Source organism: Anser brachyrhynchus, assembly GCF_964034855.1.
Source record: "Anser brachyrhynchus genome assembly, chromosome: 5".
Lineage (NCBI taxonomy): Eukaryota > Metazoa > Chordata > Aves > Anseriformes > Anatidae > Anser > Anser brachyrhynchus.
In genome coordinates this window covers 8,524,667-8,548,240 of record NC_137699.1, presented here as the reverse complement: position 1 = coordinate 8,548,240, position 23,574 = coordinate 8,524,667, and the positions used below count along the sequence as shown (strand labels likewise).

Genomic DNA, 23,574 nt, shown 5'->3' with positions numbered 1-23,574 from the left:
TTTACTTCTGATGACGGAGTTCTCTCACGTGAACAAAGCAAGTGTAATGGAAATTATGTATTCTTTAAAAAAATCTTCAAATTTGGATACACATAGGTCAGTTTCCCAGTTTCTACACAAATCAAAATTGAAGTGGACATCCTCACAGATTTTAAGGACTCTGAAAGCAAATGTAAATAGTGTTTTATCAAGCTCATGTGGGCCATGGAAACTGAGGAACATCTTTTCCTAACATAGTCCCTAAAAAAGCATTCACAGCTTGAAGAGTAATACCCATGCATCTTTTGTCTGACAAATAAATCTGTAGTCTAGAGAGAGAAATTAATCTCTCCATAAAGATGGATGTTAGCTGCCAGCACCAAAACTCCTGAGAGATTACACTGAACTATTTCAAAAAGGACTATTTATTTAAAGTAGACACTGCAAAATACTCAACACTTCTCATCAAGCTGAGTACAGAACAACCTCCTACCCTGGCTTTGCAAACTTTTCAGAGTTCTTCAGCAATATTGGTACCAAAACCAAAGGGAAACATTTCTTCCTAAAATGAAAAAGTGGGATGAGCAACCACAGTTTTGCCTTTCAAAGAAAAAAGGGATATTTCATAACCACACAGAGATAGTTCCTCAACAGACTTTACATCTCACTCCTCTTCAACATTTTCTCCTGTTAAACTCTTTCTTACTGCATAAAGAATTTGTAAATTCAGTTTCCACTTCCTGTTACTTGCCAGACAAAATAACAACAGGAAAAGAAAGGGAAAAAAAGTTCATCAGTATCTCTCACGCACATATCTTCACCTCTTTCCTAGGACACTGTAACTCCTGTAAAGTCTCAGGCAAACACTGTGAAGTCTAATTTGCAACAATTAATCCTTATATAGAATCCTATAAGGTTTATGACCAACAACAGGTATTTCAAGTGTAGAAAAGACACATTTGTACATATGGAAAAATTAGATAAATTATGGGATAACCATACATTTCAAGGTTGTGTGTAATCTGAGAACATATCCAATTTACAAACAGTGGAACATGGTTATTAACACTTTTTTACATGTCTGTAGCAACTTGGAGCCTTAACCACTGTGCTTGATATGCTCATATTGTTAATAAAAATAAAAATAAAAGTTGGTCCCCTCCCCAAGGAGCTTACACATATGAGAAACTACTTACAGGGAAAATTAAAAAGAGTTCCTCAGGGACCTTCAAAAATGGACTTAATTTGTTATTATTCATTACCCTATGCTGAAGTTACAAAAACAAACAAACAAACAAACAAAGTCTAACACATTCTATTTCTTTAGTGCAAGATGATGGGGGGGTGGGGGGAAGGAAATAAAATACTGGTATCATCTGTGAGTGCATAAACACTTATTATCCAGAAAGATGAATGCTTAAGTGGAATTGGACTTGGAGGGAAGCTATAGTCCATATTACAGACCATAAAGAGTCACTTGCCAGATTTTCTCTTCTAAAAGTACAGAAACAAAGAGTAAATAAAGGGGGAAGAGGGGGGTCAAAAATCCTGAAGTCACTACAGGCTTGTACAGTGTTGCATCTGCTACTTCACCGTATGAAAACTCCCCTGGGACAAATGAATCCACAACCCCATTAAAGCAATGGGATTTGCGTGATTTTACCAAGGTTGTTGAGGGACCAGTACACAACAGGGAATTAATACATTAAAGGAGAAAATGAAATGCAGGAAGTTCTATGAAGCAGGTATCAATAATTAATGCTTTTTTCCATTGGCTTTTCACACTCATGCCATATTACAGAGAGGGAGTCCAAAAAAGCATTGCCCATGATAATAAGAAGATATAATTATCTTTAATACAATTTAATATAATGATAATAATAAGATAATTGTTATAATAATAATGCCAAAGCCCCAAGCTATGGAGACTGTGTAATACATAAAGGAAAATGTACTCTGTTTTTAACATTAATTTTGATATTTTAGTACTTGTCATGTTGGATGTCATGAATTGTTATACACTGAACAGTCCCAGAGAGTTTTTTGTCATACAAACGAGTTTGAAGTTCTTATGAACAGCTTAGTCCATAAAAGTCAACATTAGGGCCTGAGCTAAAAATACAAAAATAAAAAACTCAAAATTCAGTGCTAAAACCCCTTATGCTTTTTAGTATGAGTTCCGAGAGAAGGAACCAGAGGGTTTTTTCTGAGGAGGAATGAAGTAGCTGATGATTACAACAATTCAAAATTGACTTCCAGCAAGCTGTTTTTTGCCCATAGCAGGACATAATGCTTTTTAAAAAAGTAACAATTTGTAAATGAGACAAATATTCTTGATATTTTTATTTTGGGATATTTGTATTGTAAAATCTACTTCTGTAATGTGTTCCCTATGCCTTTGAGGTATCTGAAGGATGTTGTTCAGCAGGAAGTAGTCCCACATATCCACTCTGGCAATTTCAGGCTCAAAATGTAAAACTGGTGATGTGATTAGAAAATGAGATTGTTCCCATTATGAAATAACTTCCTTTTTAATTTGCTAATGCATAGAATGTCACTGTATAAAAATTCTAATATCAATGAAAATTTATGGGAGAAAAAACTGCAAGAGGAACTTTCAAGCCACTAAGCTTTGATTTGGACCAAGACTTCAAAACCCTCCAGTTCAAAAGTGTTGGCCAACACAAGCGGCTATTCCCAGGAACTGCCACGTTTGCCCACTGAAATTAAGTTTTCACTGGCACACAGTAAACCTTATGGTTTTGTTGTTGTTGTTTTGGGTTTTGTTTTGTTTTTAAAAACAGAACTGTCTCCTTCTTTTTCCTCTTTCTTTGTAACATGGCAGACTGCCCTGCTTTTACTTGCAGGAAAAATCTATCTTTGTAAGAGCTTATTTCTCCTGCCAGCCCATTGTATTTGCTCACCTCTGTAATTAATGAACCAAAAATGGCAATGGATCTGAAAGGGCTGTATCAGCTTTTTATCAGATTTACTGAAGTGATTTGGAAAAAAAGCAAACACCACTTCAACTCAGGCCAGTGTCACAGCTTCACAATTAACATCTTAAGGACTTGATCTACAAAAACTAAAAGATTGCAGAATGGATTGCCTTGGGGCCTAAAGCAAGATTCACTTATTTTAATATAATTCCAAAAATTGCTCACTTTTCTTACTATTGTGCCATCACCGGTCACTTCAAAGAACAAAGCAAAGTCCGTCACGAAAGGCCACTAGGCCAGGCACTTTCTGACAGCCTCCATCAGCTGCATTATGAGGAAATAAGCCAAGCCCAGGTAAGGCAGACCCAGAATGACTCACCAGAACACAGCAACAGAGCAGAACATGTACAAATTTCAGAGGCGGAGAAGATCTTACAAAATCTCTACAAATAGAAAAAATATGCTCTCACTACCAAAACATAGCGTTATTAATCTAACAGGCATGCTATATTCGTTTCTGAATACTTAGCATTTTAGAGCACTTATTAGACGCATTGGCAAAAGAGGAATCGCATTGTTGGCTCTTGCCTATTCACATCCTGCCTTCTTCCTCCACTATTGTCAGGGTCAGTTCAAGCAGCACCAAAGCAACAGTACATGCCTTTAATAAAGCAACACATGCTCATATTCCTGAACTTTTAAATACAGCTACCCTTTCTTTTTAAATACAAAAATAGTTATGAACTGGAATCCAACCTTCCCTGCTTGTAAAGCATCAATACAGTGAGAAAAATCCTGAGTGATGTGTTTGGGTGATAAAATAATAGAGACTACTAGAGCTCTCACTAATTGCTCGAACTTTTGTGAGAGACAGGTATTTCCTCATATTGCCATGTGGAATTGCTAACACAAAGCAAACAAAAGATTAAACAAAATAGACTGGAAATTGCTAAAAACAATAATGCTTTAAAATGATATTAACATTAAGCACATGTGCATCATATCAGATTTATTCCTCTTAATAACAGTAAGATGAACACAGAGACTGAAAAAAACACAGAGACAAAACTGAAAGCCTAAAACCGGTTCTGGGGAGTTCAGATTTGGGAGTGTTCTGGCACTGATGCATCCACAGGTTTCTCACTTAATAGATTTTAACCTACATTAAAAAGGCAGGGAAGATTACTTAGCCTTTTACTCAGTTACATGCTCCACATTAGCATTTTGTACTATCTTCAGATTCAGAGCCAAGTCCTACATAGCTTTTATTTTCATCGTGGTTCTTTGCCTTTCTATCTTTACAACGTCACTGTGGGAAGCACTTGTTCAGAAAATACAGCACAGAGAAGTGGAGCTCTCTAATACAATATTTTCATCTTGTTAAGGCCATAAAGTGGCCATAACAGAAAAGCAGGGGGATACTTTCAAACCAGCTTTTTTCTTTGACTCAAGGATTATTTCTGGGAAATCAGAGAATATATCAGAGAATATACAAGTAATACCATCTCAAAGTTTTTCTGATCAGCAGCCATGTAGACCGTGTGCTTTTAAAGCAGTTACAATGAACACAGCAGTAACTATGTCTTGTACTACAGAGCAAACTGAACTGTGGGTTTCAGGCATGATATGACCCAAAAGGGATAAATTAATTGCTTTAACAATTCAAAACTTGTTTTAGATGAACCAGAAACTGCAGAGGTTTGATAGGAATTATGGGAAGAAGCATATGAAAATATCAAGTTAGGATTTCACATACACTCTGTGTTAGTAAGGATTTGTACTCCATCTCATTGATCATGAAAGAATCATCTGCTCAGTCTGTACAGCAGTGAATCTGGGTTAAAAATATTAATAATAAAAGGAGCGTTTAAACTGTGTTTGACATGAATCTGCTCAAATTCCAAAAAAAAACTGTTTATTTGAAAAGGATGATAGTTACAAGCCAAACACTGGCACGAGAGTCACAGTAAGACTACAACATGAAATCAGGAGTTTCTTTTCCTAACTCTGCTATTGATAAGCAATCTTGAACAAGGCTTTCCACACCTTTCACATTGTGTTTACTTGCTTGTGAACTTACACTGTCTACAGTACAAGACAGAATGCTGTGTTTGTTCAGCACACAGGCCCCTTGGCTTGACTAAGGCCTCCTCATGTTACCAATACAAGAGAGAGCATCCATTAATAAGCACCAAAGTCACTAGTGATTTCAGAAGCCCTTGATCATGCAAAGCAAATGAACCTACTGTGTTCAAGTAATAGTTCATCTCTGCAGTTCTAGTTCTTGACTTGATGTACACAAGCTTTAGATATAAACCACACTTTTTGACAAGATTACAAAATCAACCAAACAAAAAAACATATCAGCCCTCTTAAGGAGAAATTAAAATATCCACAAAAAATCCAATTTTACTGGATGTGTGGTTTTGAAGTCCTTGGAATGATTCTGCCTAAAATTCCTGCACAAGAAGTGACTGTGCTAGTACGGAATATTCCACGTGAATAAGTTTGTCATATGCCTGAGAGAGTTAGAATTATAAGAAGAAATCCAGTTAGAAATAAACTATTGCTCAGTATAGAAATATGTCAGGGGATACAAGTAGTGGTAGAAGCTCAAAGAAGCTAAACGTGTCATTCACACACTACAAAATGGCAGTACTTGAAGATACCAAATGAGAGCTCACTTAGTAAAAAGGTCACAGAAATTGCTGAACATAAAGTTACACATTTGTATTATAACCTACTACTCGACAGGCAAAACAAATGTGAGTCAGATAGGCAATAAACTGAAAAAAAGCCAGCGGTATAAAACCAGTGCATATAAAGTGAAGCTGGCAGACAAAAACGAGAAAGCAGCCAAGGACTCAGAACAGCAGCAGAGAGAAAATAAAGCAATATGCATGTTGGAATGGAGTTAAACGAATGTTAATCACTCAGCAGTCATAGGACTGTAAAGACCAAGAGACATGTTGATAGTCTCATGATACAGGTTGAAAAACATGGCATTTATCATTTCTAGACACTGTTCTTTGCTTCATTATATGTTTAAATAATTGAGAAAGGTATCTAGAAAGAAATTGGTACCTTTTGTCACTGTAGGCTTCTAAATAAAGAACTAAATGAATCAAGAATCTGTAGTTAAATTTCCAGATTTAAAGTATCAGTAGCAACCTCCAAGCTGTAATTATACTGTTGCTTGCTAGCAAAACCAGAAAAATGGTAAGGCGCTGTAAGTAGATCAGATTTGGAAAAGTAATTACTTTCACGCTGTTGAAAGTTACCGATAAAAAGACACGGTTATTTTTCTAATTGCTATTTTAGTGTACAAAATGTTCCATTTATTGCATTTAGTTAGTACACATACATGACTTTTGTACATATCTATGATCCACATACATTGTAAATATAATGCTCCAATATACGGTGGAGTATTAGGATAGGTGAGCATGGAATTCTATGTAAATATGCCTGATAGAAATCACTCCAAGATAACATAGGGGTTCTAAGGGCTGATATCTTTGGCTGCTTCAGGGAAAACAAAACAAAACAAGCAAACAAAAATACTACTTTACTTCCTTGTTCATACCTGGTCCTGGACCTGTGTGGCAGATGGTTAAAAATTTTTCAGTGTATTCCAGAGAGGCAGAGTTTTTAACCAATTTATCCTTAACAGATGGCATCCTCTTTCTCCCCAAAAGCCATCCCAAAACATAGACAATGATTTATGTTCTGGGAAAGGTAGCTCAGTTCTGCACAACAAAGTCATGGCAACAGAGGTTAGGAAAAGACCATCAAGGAAAGATGAGATAGAACTGGGAAAAGATGGGAAAGATGGGATAGAACTACATAATCCACAACAGCAAGTAAACTGCAGTTTGAATGTGAGAGCTGAAGGAAGAGTCATGCAAGACCTGGAAAGCAAGCAACTCATTATTACAGCAGGTGGTGGCCTGTATTAGAGAATCACTTCTTACAAAGGACAGGAATGGGTCCTAGCTGTGAAGACTTGAGCAGTATCAGTCTTTGAATCCACATGAGCTCTCCACCAGGATTCAGTGGTATGTGGGCACAGAATCCAGCCTGCCTATTTTTCCTACTGAAACCATGTAAAACAAGCTTAGGTTTTCTTCAGGCAAAGTCGACTGATTTGAAACATTTGCATTTTTGCTTTTTTGTTTTCAGGGAAGTCGCTAGAAAAGGGTAGTGAAACAGCAAGCACAGACCCTAAGTTAAACAGCACATGAGACGAGAGAGACAAGGATGGAATACTGGAGTTACGGCAAGAACAAATAAAAATGAAGGCTGCTAGTTTTCATCTCCCTTATGACATTAGTGCCTTTAAAAAAATAAGCAGACTTGTCATAGGCCAACGTAGACTAGAGTGATGCCAAAGAGGTCAAGAGGGGTTGTATGAAGAGCAACAAGCGGAGCACGCATTCGGACATTCTCATTCCCGTGTCAGCTGTGTCAAAGCCCATCTCAGAGACATTAACTTGTGGACTCCTCTGTTTTGTCTTCCATCTTTCAGACCATCACACTTGTAAAAAGGTATTCAAGGCCTAGAAACAAATGTTGAGACAATCACCTAAAAGATAGGAATTTTGTTTCTTCTCATGTGGCCATAATATCAATGGGACATCCAAGTGCACAAAAGCTGCAGAATAGCTTTCCATCCACCTCAGATCATATCCTGACATTTTCATGCCATGGCAGCAGCAGTTCTTAACTTAGCAGTGAAACCAGTCCTAAAAATCGTTATGCCATGGAAAAGAAAGCAAGGTGACAATCTCCCTATAAATATCCACTTAAATATTTATCAAGTTATTTATTTTCATGACATTTGAATGATTTTGATGTGAACACAGTTTAGCCATTCATCCTTCCTTTTTCTTTAAGCTTAAGACCGTATATGCACATGCTCTGTTTTCTTCAGCTATTCCAATAAACAAATGTCTGCCTGAAAGATTTTATTCTCACTTGTAAATATCTAGGATTAGCCGGAGGTGGTCAGGCACCTAGTTCAGTAGGGTCCTTTACTATGAAAACCTCCAACAATATCAAATGCCTTTGTTAAGCACCCCGCTGACATCTGGCCTTCACGCTTCACAACCAGCCCTCTATCATACCAAGGACTATATCAAAATCCTATATCATACCCAGAACATACCAAAACTAGAAGACACGAGTTCCAGAGACTATTTTGTTTACCACAAGATTTAAGCCTCTCTTGGACGCCTGTGTTTATGACACTGTTAATGAAGCTTATCCTTACAGAGATTCTGCCATCTGGGCATGAGAATCGTTTCTACAGGGGAGCACACTGAATTTTCAGATCAGGTGAAAATAGGCATGCAGAAGCCTCCTAAGCAATCTAACAAGGTCTACTACAGCAGCTTTCACTTGCCCTTTTCCTCACACAGCTGTGCTTTCAGCTTACCCAACAGACCTGCTGGCATCATACAACCGGAGGTGTGACGGAAGCCACAGCTGCCTGAAGAGCTGCAGCCCATCTCCGATTAAGGCTGCCTGCCCACCAATGAAATGAAAAATATGAAAGCTGTAGGTAGGTAGATGAATAGAAAAGGAAAGGAGTAATATAAGTATAACTGCCATAATTAATTCACATTTTTCAAGCAATCGCATCTCCAGAAGAATTCTAATAAAAGGGATGAGCATATCTGATCTCAAGAAAAAAGAGGGGAAAAGACTGTTTTCCTAGATTGCCATTCCCCCCCCACCCCTTTATTAAACATCATTCAAAGATATGCACAATTTTTAAACATGTAAGGTTAATCCTACGTGAAGCATCATAAATTCTTCTTGCATGCTCTGTGATTTTCCTCTTCCTCAGCATGGACAGAAAACACAACTAAAGACTATGCAGTTAATTATAGTGTAGCTGCTACTTCAGCTCTGCTGTCATGACTGGTGGGAGAACCACAGGGGAGAACTGAAGAAGAGGTCCTTTTCAAGGATGCCACTGCTTTTAGCCCCGCTCTGCGGCAACCTCAGGATTCTGCTTCACTTTTTATTTCTCTTTTGTAGTTTATGAACACCCTGGAGAATGAGGATCTCTGAGATGTAGATTTCATTTAATTCACTACACAATTCTGTACTTGCAGCTGCAAAAGGGTCACTTCCAGAATCACAGAATGGTTTGGGTTGGAAGGGACCTTAAAAATCATCCAATTCCAACCCCCTGCCGTGGGCAGGGACACCTCCCACCAGACCGGGTTGCTCCGAGCCCCATCCAGTCTGGCTGTGAACACCTCCAGGGCTTGGGCATCCACAGCTTCTCTGGGCAGCCTGTTCCAGGGCCTCACCATCCTCATAGGAAAGAATATCTTCCTAGTATCTAATCAAAATCTGCCTTTTTTAGGTTAAAACCATTCCCTCTTGCCCAGTCCCTACACTCCCTGACAGAGTCCCTCTCCTGCTTTCTTGTAGGCCCCCTTTACATACTGGAGGAACATACACAGCATGGCAGTAGCATGTATACATATACACTGGCAGTAGCACGTGTATCTGTACTTGTATTGACAAAAGACTTCAGCCTCCAACAGGGTATAAGAATAGTCTGACACAACATTTTAGTATGTTTTAGGTGCAGAAAGAAATTTTTAAAAATGTCCTCTATATCTGTTAAATTAAAATTTGTAATTCTAGTGGAAAGTCTGTATTTATCTTACAGTGTAACTGGTTCTCTAATCCTTGCTTTGTTACAAAAACAGTCTTTCATGACTTAACAGGATACACATCTGTAAATCACATTTAGCCACATTTATATCAACAGCCATTATTCATTTTCTTCTCAAATAAAGACTTTAACATAGACATTTACATAATTCCTAATATAAGCTTCATGCCCATTTTTTCACAACCTCCTCCTTAAAATTTTACATCTACTTAGACACCTAGATGCACATGCACAAAATTGTTTTTCTGGTAATTGTATAATGCTAACAGTGCTAAATCAAATTCTTTTGGGGCACGTTATGCTGCAAAGCTTTGTATCATTTGTTGCAAATACTACTGTACGAACACATGGTGACCCTGTCCCTCCATTTTTTCTTTTGTTACTTACAACAAAAGATCATCCAAAAGCAGTGAAGGTTAATATAATAAAATGTAACAGAAAATCACATCAAATTGAAGTGTCTTATATAACAGCAAGTGTTCTGTGTCTCAAGCAGTGAGTTGGAGTAAATTGAAACTCTGAACATTATCATGGGGGTGGAAAGAGAAGGAGACGTGGCTTACAAAGACTGTACTTTTTAAGCCTGAGAAATTCAATGCAAGAAGGCCAATCTAGTTTACAGTCTGCTTATTAAATGCTAAAAGCATCACATAATCTACCAATTCAGAAGCATCAGACTGCAAGACTTCAAGAAGCACCAGAAGGTAAACAAAATTATATAAATTAAGGTACAATATTATAACTGTCTTATTCTGTTCATCAACAGAAAACACTAGTCTTATTTCAGCATTTACAGCCCAACTTAGGTCGCAAATCTAAAGCATCGCTTCTGAACATGTTTTCTCTTTCAAAGATGCGTTCCATTAACCCCTTTCTTACTAATAAGGCTTTGCAGAATACCTAAGAACACAAAGGTATAGGCCAAGTCATTGAGTATTTGAAACAGTCAAAAACTCAATGGAACAAAGGGATATTTTTCTTATCATTGCCCTTTATAAAACTGAGTTTTCCCCTACTACAGATATCAAACAGATTCCTGGCAACAAAAGGTAGTTATGTGACATGAACTCTTTTTTCAGTTCCCAAATTACCCCGTGCTGCTTTCAAGAAGTGGATTAGGCTAAAATTAAGCTGAACACTATCACAAAGGTGGAAAAAGATGTAGAAAGCAGCTTATACAGACTGCATTGTTCAGGTTGCAAATAAGAAACTGAACATGTGAATTCTTATCAGAACTATTTTTTACGTTCTATCACTCAGAAGTATGTTTTTGTTTAATAAACGCCAAATTTGTTCATGTACATTCGTTATTCATTTCAGCTGCTGGTAATTACAGTCACCAGAGACTCAGTTACAATGAGTCTCTCTGCACACAATCAGAGCACAATTCAAGCCGGAGGGGACCTCCAGAGTCCAACCTCCTGCCCAGACAGGGTACCTTAGGAGATCAGACCAAGTTGTCCAGGGGCTGATCCACTAAGGGCTCTGAAAATCTGCATGGACAGAAACTACAAATCCTAAAATATGGCTCATTATATGGCATTTTATTTCCTGACTGCTTTACACCTAAGTTGACAGAGGGAGTGTAATCATCTCCAGTGGGAACATATAAGAGTACATAAGCACATACATTCACATGGATAGTGAAAAAATGATTTCGTAAATGTATTCATCATGTTTTCTGCTCCCATATTTTTCTAGGAAAAATATAAATTTTTGAATACTGAAGGAAATGAATAAATGGAAGGAGGAAAATGCAACACCTCTATTAATGAACATTAATTGATATTTTGTCAATTATCACAAGGATAGGTCCTTGAGTGGCATTAGTGTACACGTTGGCCCTGAGTCATTGAAAGAGGCTGTGAAAAAATGTTCTGCATTTCTGCACCTCAGAAGTTGTTTAAATTTTGTTTTTAACAGCTAACTCAATTTTCTTATCCTTGTGATATAGTTAAGCTACACACTGTTAGGCATTAACACCTGTTACACAGCACTGATGGATTCACCTCACATTTCACGTTGGAAATGCAGGCATCTTGAACTATAATGAGTGTAATGTAAAACACTAAAACTGATTTACAGTAGCTCTGAAGAGAAACATAGCTATTTAAGAACATCTTTAGGTCACATATATTTGCACTTAAAAAGGCACAAAATCTTTGAAACGATTGCTTAAGCCGATGTGCTTATTGTTAGAAGTCCATAGCACAGCTTTCATTATTTCATTTGCTTCTGAATGACTTCTTACATTGCATCTTTCATTTAAGTATCTCAAATCTCCATTAAAGACATGGCTAACCATAGCTGTTTCCCCCTCTTTCTATTCCTCTCTCTCTGGGAAGACTGTCACATATACACTGTGACTAAAGAGAGTGGGAAGAAAAAGGGGGAGTCTAAGCATATGTGGTGGTGTTTGTTTCTGTTAGAGAAGAAACATTTTTTCATTTTTGAAGCAAAAGGTAAGGCAGGCTGTTACCATCCTTAGCTTCTACGGGAGTCTGCGGCACAGATATTGTGCCATTATACATTTTAATAGTATTAGTCTTTCCAGTATTGCTCTAATTCAGCAATTATATTATCATCTTCATTGCTTGCCAAAGCAATGTGTACAGCTTCCTAAATTATGCAGACTATTTCATTTTATTAAATGAAAGCTGCCTTAATATCTTTCATGGATATTGCTATTTAAGGTCCAAGAACACAATATTCAGTTTTTATTTTTGTGGTCACTTATGGTTAATGTCCTAATAGTATTTATTTGTATTGCATTACTATTACTATGGGAGGATAATTATATGCCATTAACATGAATAATAACCATTTGTGTACTATTAAATCTCGCACAGGATTACACAGATTGTAAAAGCAGCTGTATTATTTTACAAATATACCGTTGTCTCTCACATTAAATTTATCTCCTATATCTTTTCCAAAGAGCTTAATTGACAAACTTGATTTGTTCAACTGACAGTTCTTCCACATGCTGAGAAACAGTTACCATATCTCTTAAAAAGATGTGCAAAACAGTTCGCCAAAGTGATAAAAACAGCCGAACTTCTTTTGTGTGTCTTTGTGGTGGAGAAGCACATAAAATGATACAATTCTGACAGCAATAAATAAATAAATATGAAGGGCTACCTGAAAGAAAAACATAAGGTAGCTGTTTCCATAAAATTCTCTTCTTCATTTTTATGTCTCCAAGTAGCAAAGGCAGTAAATTTCCAGCATATATTCCATTACATTAATGTGTTACCTTCAAAACCACAGATTACGAGTAGGGTTCTGCAAACTGTGCTTCCATTAAACAGTACTTACTCAAAAAGATAGTTCCACATTTCTTATGACATTTCCAACTTAGCACAATATCAAATCCACTTAAAGCATTCCTCCTTCACAGATAATTCCACAGTTCCATCTTACTTCCCTAAAAAAGTAACCCCATTTTCAATTCTAAGCCCAATATAAAGAAAACTCTAATATAAGGACCAACTGCTTAAAAACATCTTTTGTCTCCTAACTAAGTAATAATACTTCTCAACAAAGGAATGTTTTCAAGGGCAACAACTTCCAAAAAATAAAAATAAAAATCTACACGTGACATTATGATTTTCAAAATAAAGTAGGGTAGTAGAAAAACAATCATCTTCAAAAAACAAACCTAATAGTACTTCTGTGAGCGAAAAAATGTGTGGGCAATACATTTCCAATGCATATAAAAATCATATGAAATTAAGTTTGCCTTTTAGGAGCATATAAAGTATTTCTCAGAACTATACTTAGCAGCACCTAAATTAAAAAAGGCTCAATAATTTTTAAACATCTGACCAAAACCAAGAACCCCCACTAGCACAGAAAAAGGAATACTACAATTAATTATGGGAAGCTTCTAGCCTATTTTGACAAGTGCAGAATCTCTTTCTCCAACTACCTGTGTTTATCCTGAATGCCCAAGGTACATAACCATTCAGCAAGTTTGCAGATATATCCTTTCCATGACAATTGCTTGTCAGACTAAAAAGCATAGTTCAAATCTGGGTCCCTCAATGCTAGAAGTGTCATATATCAACTCAAAATCAAATGTCACTTTCTCCTACTAGATTATTCTCCTTTTAATTAGAATAATCACTAGTTCAAAAACAAGGACCACCAGACAGAAAACATAAACTACATACGAAGGTTACACTTGTACTGTTTGGTAATTTCCAAGGAGAGATGATAGGGCCAAGCCTTATGTCAGGCTAACTTCCTTCCCGTAATAACAGCTCTGATAACACCAGCTGTGCTTCTAGAAGCACCAGGCAGCACTGCAGAATAACCTGCAGTCTGAGATCGGATCAGAATTGCAGAGTGTGATGTACTAGTCACAGGAGGTTTGGACTGTGCCTCCCAGCAAAGGCAAATATTCAGGAGAAAAGTGAGTGACCAGTGGCAGACTTGGAGATCACACATCTCACTGGACTGATATGCATGGCAAGGAAAGCGTCAATTTGTTTGCTTTTATCTTGTCAAGGGAAGCAGAATTTTGTGCCTTTTTCTGAGGATTAATTGAGAATAAAGTTCAATCATGATTTGTATAAACCACCAGAAAGTTAATCATCAAACTTTGGCTATTTGAACTAAAAGAAAAACACTGTGGTCTCTACAGATAACCAGAGAAAGATGATAGAAGAGTTACTTACACAATAATGCAACACATTCACTATTCTATTTCACATATTGATCCTTCATTAAAGTAAATACCATATGGTGTTGAACGTCTCAGTGTAAAGCTCACTAAGGAATCAAGTAAATGGCAGCTAGTAGGAATAATTAGATGGTAGAGATATCTATTACACATTCACTTTTATATATTTGGGGCCAGTAAATAACTTTATTGTATTGCAGATGAGATACAATTCTCTAAGAAAAAGGAAATCAAACTGATATTTCAGTATTAAACCAGTTACCTACATAGGAGTTATGAATAAACCAAATAATCCAAATAAAAAAAATACTGTTTCAGCTTTTGTCAATTTCTGACCTGCGCATCCTGTCCTATTATTCATTGTTTAACATAGATTTTACATAAAATACATAATACGTAAATTATAACTGAGACCAAGGGCACCTACCTTCAAACAATTCTAATGCATGAAGCTACCCAAAAATATCAGGGGCAAAATGAACTGCTAACGACTTCATAATGACAATCACCTATTAGGCTAATGGGACACAGCAGCAGAATAAGATACAATGCATTCAATGTTTCAGCCATTAGAGGACAGACTCTGGTTTGTCTTCATAAGCAAATTGCTGCCACCTGTCCTGCTGGCATGCCTCTGCCTGTAAAAACCTAGAGGGATCTCTCATGCTTGTAGTCAGAAAAAACAAGCAAGGGTCTTACTAGAGATGCATGAATAATGAATCCTATACTTAATGTCCAAAATGGAATGCTAAGAAGAAATCTAATTTACTCAAAAAAAATAAAAAATCAAGGGGAAAAAAAAAAGAAAATTTGTTGTTTTTAAGCCTAGCGCTCCCATTTCACAAAAAGCATAAAGTTGTATGCAGGAAATTTTGGATCGATAAGGGATTAATTTTATTTAAGTTAAACTCAGCAACAAAGTTTTTTTTGGTTGGGGGTAAAGAGGACAATGTACAAACAGAGGTGTTTGACTTTCAAAGATGTTTATAGTTTCAACAGTGAAGGAATTCAACAGATTCAACGCACAAATTACTCATGATCAAAACATGTAATCTTTTTCTGAAAAAAAAAAAAGTTACATCAAAATTTTTTTGTTCGGACCTACCTGAATACCTTCAACTCTACTCCTGCATGTTTGCAAGGGCAAAACGCTAAGTACCATCTTTGTTCTGTACACTTGTGTGACCTGCCTTCTCAGACCTTTGTACTTGTCATTTTCATTATCCTCTTTCCCTCATGATTATTCAGTCTAAGAAGACAGTGCTTTTTTCTCCCACTTACTCTGTCCATGCTGAAGGGAATAACTTCTAAACTTACTATGCCAAACCCAAACATTCTCTTCTAAATATTTTCTTTGAGATCACAAAACATTGACATATTCCTTCTACAACTTTTATAACAAGAAAATGGCAAAAAGTAGCTCTATTAATGTCAGATAAACTAGCCTGCAAGACCTGGAAGAATTTAGTCCAGAATTATTAAAATCCTGTATTTGTTGCAGCTACAGAGGCAAACGGGCTCATATACTGAAAGCGTATCACTCTGCAATGTTGTATTTACACAGATGTAAGATAAACTAAGGAGAAGCATGAAACATCATAATCACTGCAGAAAGGGAAAACTGCAAGTGTGTCAAACGTGTAAAGCAATTCTTCAGAAGTACAATGCTGGAGGTTGTCATGGCAACTTTTCTCACTCCTTCCCACTGATTTTTGACAAGCATTTTTCAATTTTAAAAGCATTTTTACTCCTTCCCTCCTAGACCTCCTCCCCCCCAACACAGTTTGAATGATAACACTGAAAGTGAAGATCATGCAAAAACATCAGTGTGCAGCCACTTCAGATCAAAGATACATCCAGCCTGAATGTGTTTGGGGGTTTATGGTATCACAAGTGCAAGAGTCCAGCTAGAAGGAAAAGATTTTTTCTCTTTTTCCTGTAGAAGATATTGTATGTTGTTGAGCTGTTAATTTTTACTGAATGACTCTAGACAAGAATCTTCTTAAAAGGCTTCTTCTTGATCGAGCTCCATTCTCACAGGATCAGAGCCCACCTCTGGCTATTTTGTGAAACTCACGGAATGCTCCCCTACTTCCAGTTATGGATGTCTGCCCACACGTATTCTCCTTTCACAGCCAGCTTGTATGGAAAGGAAACTCATTTTTAATTTTAAAAGCACCTACTTAAGTCACATGATTTCTATTCAGTTTCCTTCTCCGGAAGTGGAGTGTCTGCTGTCCTGACTTAAAGGTCCTTTGAACACAATGGCTTCACGCTAATTTGACAATTTTTTTTTGCATGAATAATAATACATTTTTATGGTTCACTCTTTCCAGGAAATAAACACTCAGACATGCTAACAGTATTCTGGGATACATTCTTTTGTGTTCTATTTTACTATATAAAAAGTAAAATTACTTTGACAAAGACAAAAGGTCCATCTAGTCCAGCGTCCTGTTCCTGGTAGTGGCCAGTATTCAGGGTGATTTCAACAACTGTGGAGCACGTTTCTAGTCCCCTTACTGCCAGTTCACTAGGAAAATCACCACTGTACACCAAACTTAAGCTCTATGGTCCCCTCAAGGGAAAGTGAGAGCTCTCCATATGTTATGGTCCAACTCCCTTTCTGGTTCCCTATTTTGGCATCAAGAAGTAACCCTTCAATCCTCTTCCCTTTCCTTTTTTTTTTTTTTCTTCATCTTTTTTTGCTGCTCCCCCACCCCCACCCACCCCTGAAATAGGTTTATTTTGTTTATTCTGTTAACCTCCCTATCCTTGGTCACGCAGGGATCTGAGAATTTATTAGGGATGGACTGCATAAGGAGAAAAAGGGCACTGAGCTTTACTTTGCTCACTTTATTTATGTTCAGTATGTGAAATCTATATACTTCCTTCATATTCTTCCTCATTTACATTCTTTCCAAGCTAAAAAATCATAGTTTAATTTATTTTCATATAAATTGACTATTCTGTATGGGTTACTCAATATGCTAATATGTGTCACCCGTTGAACAGACTTCAAATGTTGTATGTCAAGGTGTATATCTCAGCATGAGTACAGTATAAAAGAAATATACATTTAGAAGTCAAAAGTATTTATGAGTTGTTTATCAGATGAGTAAAAACAGTATTTCTATGTGTAAACTGTCACATAAAATTGTTCTTTTAATTTTTTGTTGCAGAAGTATGAAAACTAAAAACTTGTTCTCTCTTTTCTGCACACACGTAACACATGCTGACTGCAAACCCAAAGCCTATGCTGAAATGGGATTCAGTGGGTCTGAATGTTTGTTACCCTACCACAGTTATTTCCCATAGGAGGATGAGTCTCCTTGCCAGTGACAGTGCTGCTCCATACGGCAAAGGTTCATGCGCTAAGATCTACAATTCTCAGATTCCAGTGCTCCCCAAGACTTAAGAATATTGAATATGCAGCTATTAGTACCTAAATGGTGCAGAATGAAAAATGGGGAAAAGTTCCCCAGTTCTATCAGAATTTTCTCAACACATTTCATCCCCATCAGGTATTACCATACTGTACACATTTAATACGGGTAATGCAGCTGTTGCTTTTGAATAGTTAGAGCTCCTCCTCCTCCTCCTGTTTCTCTTTCAGTTCTTCCACAGGAAAGAAGTAGATTCTTTGATAAGCATTTCAGACTGTACAGACCAAAAGCAACCCGTGAACCAAAATACAGAGCACTAGTATAATGTGCTGTGTAAAGCACACCTTACTAGGTATGTGACCGCCATTCCAAGCATTTAAGTGTATCTTCATGTATAAATCATTATGGAAATCTCATACCAAATCAGTAAAATGGCTTGTAGTGAAGCTTATGTCGTAAGTTTTGCCCTTTTGTACACCTTTACTGAATAGAAGACATTGTGTCAGGCATGATACATTAATATCTCAAGTAGTTGAGGAACACAGTCTGAAGTTCCTTAGTAAAAATGTAGCACTTCTAACCTGTAAAATGGACTGAGATTAAGTTACCTAACAGTGACCAGAACTGAATGGAAAAAATGCAAAGTCATTACAAATAATTCCTGTGGAGATTTTACTGGTTTATTAGTACAGGTTTGTGAGCATGTTTGTTGAAGTATACATGACATTGCCTAAGGTGGCTACTCTTCACAGCCTGTTATGTTATTGCTGTAAGTTAATGGCGTCACTCATTTCTTTGGAGTTACATATGTGTTGGGAGTAGGGGGAGGGTTACAAGAAGCATAAATAGATATTCATGAGTAGTGCACATATATTTGCAGGGAGAAGTCCCACTCCTATTGTAGGGAATTTGGTTCCCAATAGTTACAGAGAGAAATTAGAAACCTGTATGCTTCTATTGTAATAAATTATGATATTATTATTAACTGTATAAAAATGGTAAAACAAGAAGCTTCTGTGCTGTACACACAAGAAAAAGAAAAAGACTACGTAAGATACATTTATTTCTGTATCTACAGAACAGAATGGTAGAGCAACACAAAGTGTGGAAAAAAGCAGGGTGGGACATATTTACTCATAAGTAAGGTGTTCTTCCAAGGACCTTCAGCACCTGCTGAAGCCAACTGAACTGATTGCAATATGTATTTTATTGGACTCTACTTGTGTTTTCTTAGACTATTTATAGAAATGGCATGAGTTTGTGCAATTATCCATTTGCATCTGAATAAGCCTAGTGGATTTGAGCTACGCTTTTTCCTGTATAACTTGAGAACTACACAATGATGTGAGCTCTTTTCTTGACTACACCAGTCATTCAAAACCATTAGGAAAACAATGATATAATTTGCTATATAGAGATATACTATGTTTTAAGGAAAAAAGAGATTATACTGACATGCAGGAGACCTGATTTTAATGCATACATCTGAGAGGGAAAGATATAATGGTTATGAAAAAAAATCATGACCATTTTCTGATTTCATAAGAAATAACAAGAGGCATAAATGAATCAAACAAAATAAAATAAAATTCGTCAGGGTAATAAGAGAATGCACAAGACTTTTGTAAATACAAATTCCCTACCTTTGAGAAGTTCTCCGCCTGTTTTGTCTGAAGCACTTCAAGTGGTGGCTTATAATAAGAAAACAATGGCTGATAGTATCTGAATGTCTCTCCTATAAGAAAAATGGGTAAAAGTTTGCATTTCTATCTATGTTTTATTTACATCGTTAATATGACTCTTACATATGTTGTTAACAACACAATCATAGCCCACTGTTAATAAATCAATGTAATATATACAATTTTCTGGTACAAGTGAGCCCTGATTAAAGCCATTCACCTCTAGATTCGCACTCATCACTTGGGATTTCTGTTCTGTTAGTAACATTTTCTTCAGATACAATGCTACATTGTAGTAGCAGATCTATAATCATCTTCCTTCATAGTACGCAGTGGGAGCACCCTGTGCTTTTAGGCATTTCAATAATCTTTTACTTGTATGCGTTATTGAATATATGTGCCCACTTAACATTTTCTTGTAAACTTCAAAGCAACAAAAAGTTGGAAATCTTCAAGAAAGAAAAAAAAATGTTCTGAGGGGAGGGCAAATGGTTTCTTTTGAGAGCACAAAGCTGTCACGACAGGTGACTCATGTTGGGCTGCATTAGTCATGTCATGGCACATTATATAACCAGAGGCAATTGACACAACATAAACTGACGCATCACAACGTAGCCTGTCAGCAGTGATATGTACAAAGATATGCTTTTTAAGGAAAACGTAGGGAAGAAAGTATTGTGGGTTTTATAAACACCACTTGGGGGGGGGGGGGGGAATGGTGTGAAACATTCAGTTGTGAGGTATATTTTTACAATGACACATTCTGCTTCCTGAATTTTCTGCAGGATTTGCCTTCTTTGAGTAGACCATTGATCTCAGTGAACTGAATTCAGCTGAACTCTCAAACGGCTTCACCCTTTCCCTCAACAGCAAATTTGACCACGCACAGTCAGCAGCTGCGCAGCTTCCCTTCAGGTACTCCATTCCCACCTGCTGTCTGACACGACCTCGCGTTGCTCACTTCAGCTACAATTACAAGCATACTGTGCCTCACGACTCGCAGCGGGAGGTGCCACTGCCCGTGGCGGGGGCTGGCACCAGCTGGTTTCTGAGGTCCCTCCCATCCCGAACCATTCCAGGTTTGGTGATTCCGAGGAGTTCCCCCCGCCTCGCGCCCACCCACGGCCTTGTACACCGCGCCACCTGCCGCCCGCCGCGCGCCCCGCCCAACGGCCCAACGGTCGCTGGCAGCCGCCCCCCCCCCCCATAAACCGCCGCGTGACAAAATGGCGGGGAGCGGCGCGGCGTTTGCGCTCGGCCAGGCGCTGCTCCTGCCACCGCGCATCCCCCGAGGTGCGCCCGACAGACACCGCGAGGGAGCTGGGGTTGCGTCCCCGCAGCCACAACCCAGCAGGGAGCGGGACGAGGCGCAGGCGGGGACAGTGCTGAGGAGACCCGAGCCCCGCGTCCTCAGCAGGCCCTCGAGAGCTGGTCTAGGAAATAACCCGTTTTGGTCCTGCTGCTCGGAAGGGGAATGACTACAGTTCAGCTACCTCAGGCTCTCCTCAGATCCTCTTACAGCTCAGTAGGCTAATAAGGGGATTTAATCAAAAATGTACTTTGACAGCTTCAGCATTTCTGCTCGTAATGCGGTGAACTTGAAACAGTATATCATCACTGCTATTTCAGGCATCACCTCCGAGTTCCGCAAACACATAAATGCACATAATTAGAAAGCAGAGTGGTGGAGGCCAGGTTTGTATTACACGTTCATGCTCATGAACACACAAGGGTTTGTTTTTTGTTGTTTTGCATTACAAAACTGGTTTCTTGTCTAGCCACTTCAGAGGATTATAGTTAAATGCTGAAATGGGATTGAAGAGGAAATTGTGTGTAAATCTCAGTGTTCAAATTGCAAACTAGAGCACGCAGGTACCTCTAGAGATTAAACACAAATCTGGTTACATTTTCCAGTGATGGAAAAACACAAGCCTAAGCATTAAGACACCAAGCCCCTTGTGAAGGTACACCTTCCACAGCAACTGGGGGGCAGGGCATGACCCATCCCACGCATGCACATCTCCACTGCTCAGTCGTAGGGCTCTGCAGAAACGTCAGGAGCAGCGATGGGTTAGTGCAGGAAAACAGTACATCACGCTGAACCCTCAAGGTATTCTCTCCATTTCTCTTACAGTGATCCACTTACCTCTGTGCAAATACACTTAACCACGATCCCACTACAGGCGAAGTTTGGAGAGAATCTGAATGAAGGCTGAAAGGCTGCTGAGGACACTGCTGTTTCTCATGAGAAATCATGGCACAACCATTTCAGAATGAAACCTGACTACAGTCCATCTGTCCACGTAGAGGTTTTTACTAGAACATGCATGAGATCTGGGTAACCTTTTGGTCACAACTGACCAATGATAACCATATGGGCCAGGAGATGCCTCAGTCACACCGTTATCTCAGACATACTCAGTCCGACAGAGTATGTCAGAGTGTGTCAGACATACTTCACACACCAGTTGACAAAAGTAGCACTTACCCTTATATTTTATATAAGTAATTTTTTTCAGGGAAATTTTCAACATCAGATTATTTTATTGGCCGAGACAGTTCTGCCAATGGGACCAAGCTTTGCACCTGTGGTCTTTATATTGCTCTGGGCCAAACAGAAGTACTGTATTCAACCCACAAGTCACACTGGAAACTGGTATTCCAATTTCCAAGTGGACATGCAGAAGCCATAACTAGCTTGGGACATCCTTCCCAGTAGAGGCAAACATTTGGAAGGGAGGAAAGATTTAAACCATTGGAGATTACTTTGTATAGCAGATGTAGCTTTTACCATGGAAAGCAGTGGCAGTCACTGAGATAAATAAGATTCTCATTGGCAGCACTCGTCACAGCTCCATTTATGGATCAGTTTGCATGTCCCAGCTCCTCCCTCCTTGCTTGGAACTTTATAAATCTGGTAGCACTTCTTAAATCAAAATAATGTGTTCTTCATGCCAAAAGATATTCTCACGTGTGTTTACAAATGACTTTACAAATGACATCTCTTCTGTGTTGTTTCCACTTAGACTACGGCATAGTAATTTTTGGAATTACAGTTTGCTACATAAATAAGGAACAGTACTTTTACTTACTAGCCACATTAGTTTTCTTGTTTGCTTTTATGAAACTTTATTTTTCAAATCAATGCAAACATGCTTTGTCCTGAATGTTCTCCAATATCCAAAATAACAACTGCTGTTCATTTTGTCAAGCAGAAATGAATACATAGTTAGAAAAATCCCATCTGTAGATTCCTACCTGGAATTCTGTCCTTTACAGGCCTATAGGTAGATATGTAAACCCATTGTGCATTTTCCTCATCCCTCAATCATGTACACAGGAAACATTTGGACACAGTAAATCTGGATATTTGATCATCTGCACACTTCATTACCAATCATGCTTTTAAAGTTGCACACGAACTTGAGTAAAAATGACCTGAAACAAACTATGTCACCCTCACTTAAGTCTTCATCATTCTTTGTAACAGGGAGAGAGGCCTGTGAGAGAAATAGCTTTTCTTTTGTTTATTCTTTATTTTTGGCATTTGAGCTTGTAATAGAGAAGAGAAAAAAAATCTGTGGCACTGTGATCAGCCCAGCCTAAGGGCAATGTCTTTTTACTCATCGAGCTATATTTAGAACTGTCACTTGTTAAGAACACTGTCAGCTAAAACGAATTTCCAGAAGAGGCTTTGCATTATACACATGGCCTGAAGCACTCATACTGTAACATCACAGCAACCAAAATAAAAGGAAAGTGTGACTGTACAGTCTAATATTGGCTAATTTATACCAGTTTCATACAAATTCTAGCATTTAGCATTAACATGCTCTGTTGCTAAGGAGCTCCCCTTCCATTTTTTTCTTAAACAATATGTCAGTTCTTGCTTAAAGTAGTATGTGCACCAAAACACCACACTCTTCTGCAGTCACAAGAATACTAATTTCAAGATGTCAACAAATCAAATATTTCTACAATAAAAACAGTGTTCAGACATAGAAATATGGAGCTTATTAGTTGTTCTATTTTTTTTCCTATAGAAGGACCTAAGAAAGCTGAAATTTAAAAAAAAAAAAAAAGGAATTTCATCTTCATACATCATACACATAAAGACATGAAGACAACTTTATTTACAAGTGTACCCGTCTCTCTCTACCTCTCTCTCTACCAGAATTGTCTCTTTTCCTGGCTTGAAACCTGT

At 37.9% G+C, this 23,574-nt stretch overlaps 1 protein-coding gene across 1 annotated transcript in view; it reads right to left on the bottom strand.

Moving 5' to 3' along the window:
• MPPED2 (metallophosphoesterase domain containing 2) overlaps positions 1-23,574 on the bottom strand; it is a 603,962-nt gene that overhangs the window by 199,873 nt on the left and 380,515 nt on the right. The window contains exon 17 of the mRNA XM_080595267.1: positions 19,332-19,423. The gene's annotated coding sequence lies outside the window, so the exon portion shown is untranslated. The remainder of the gene's footprint in view (positions 1-19,331; positions 19,424-23,574) is intronic.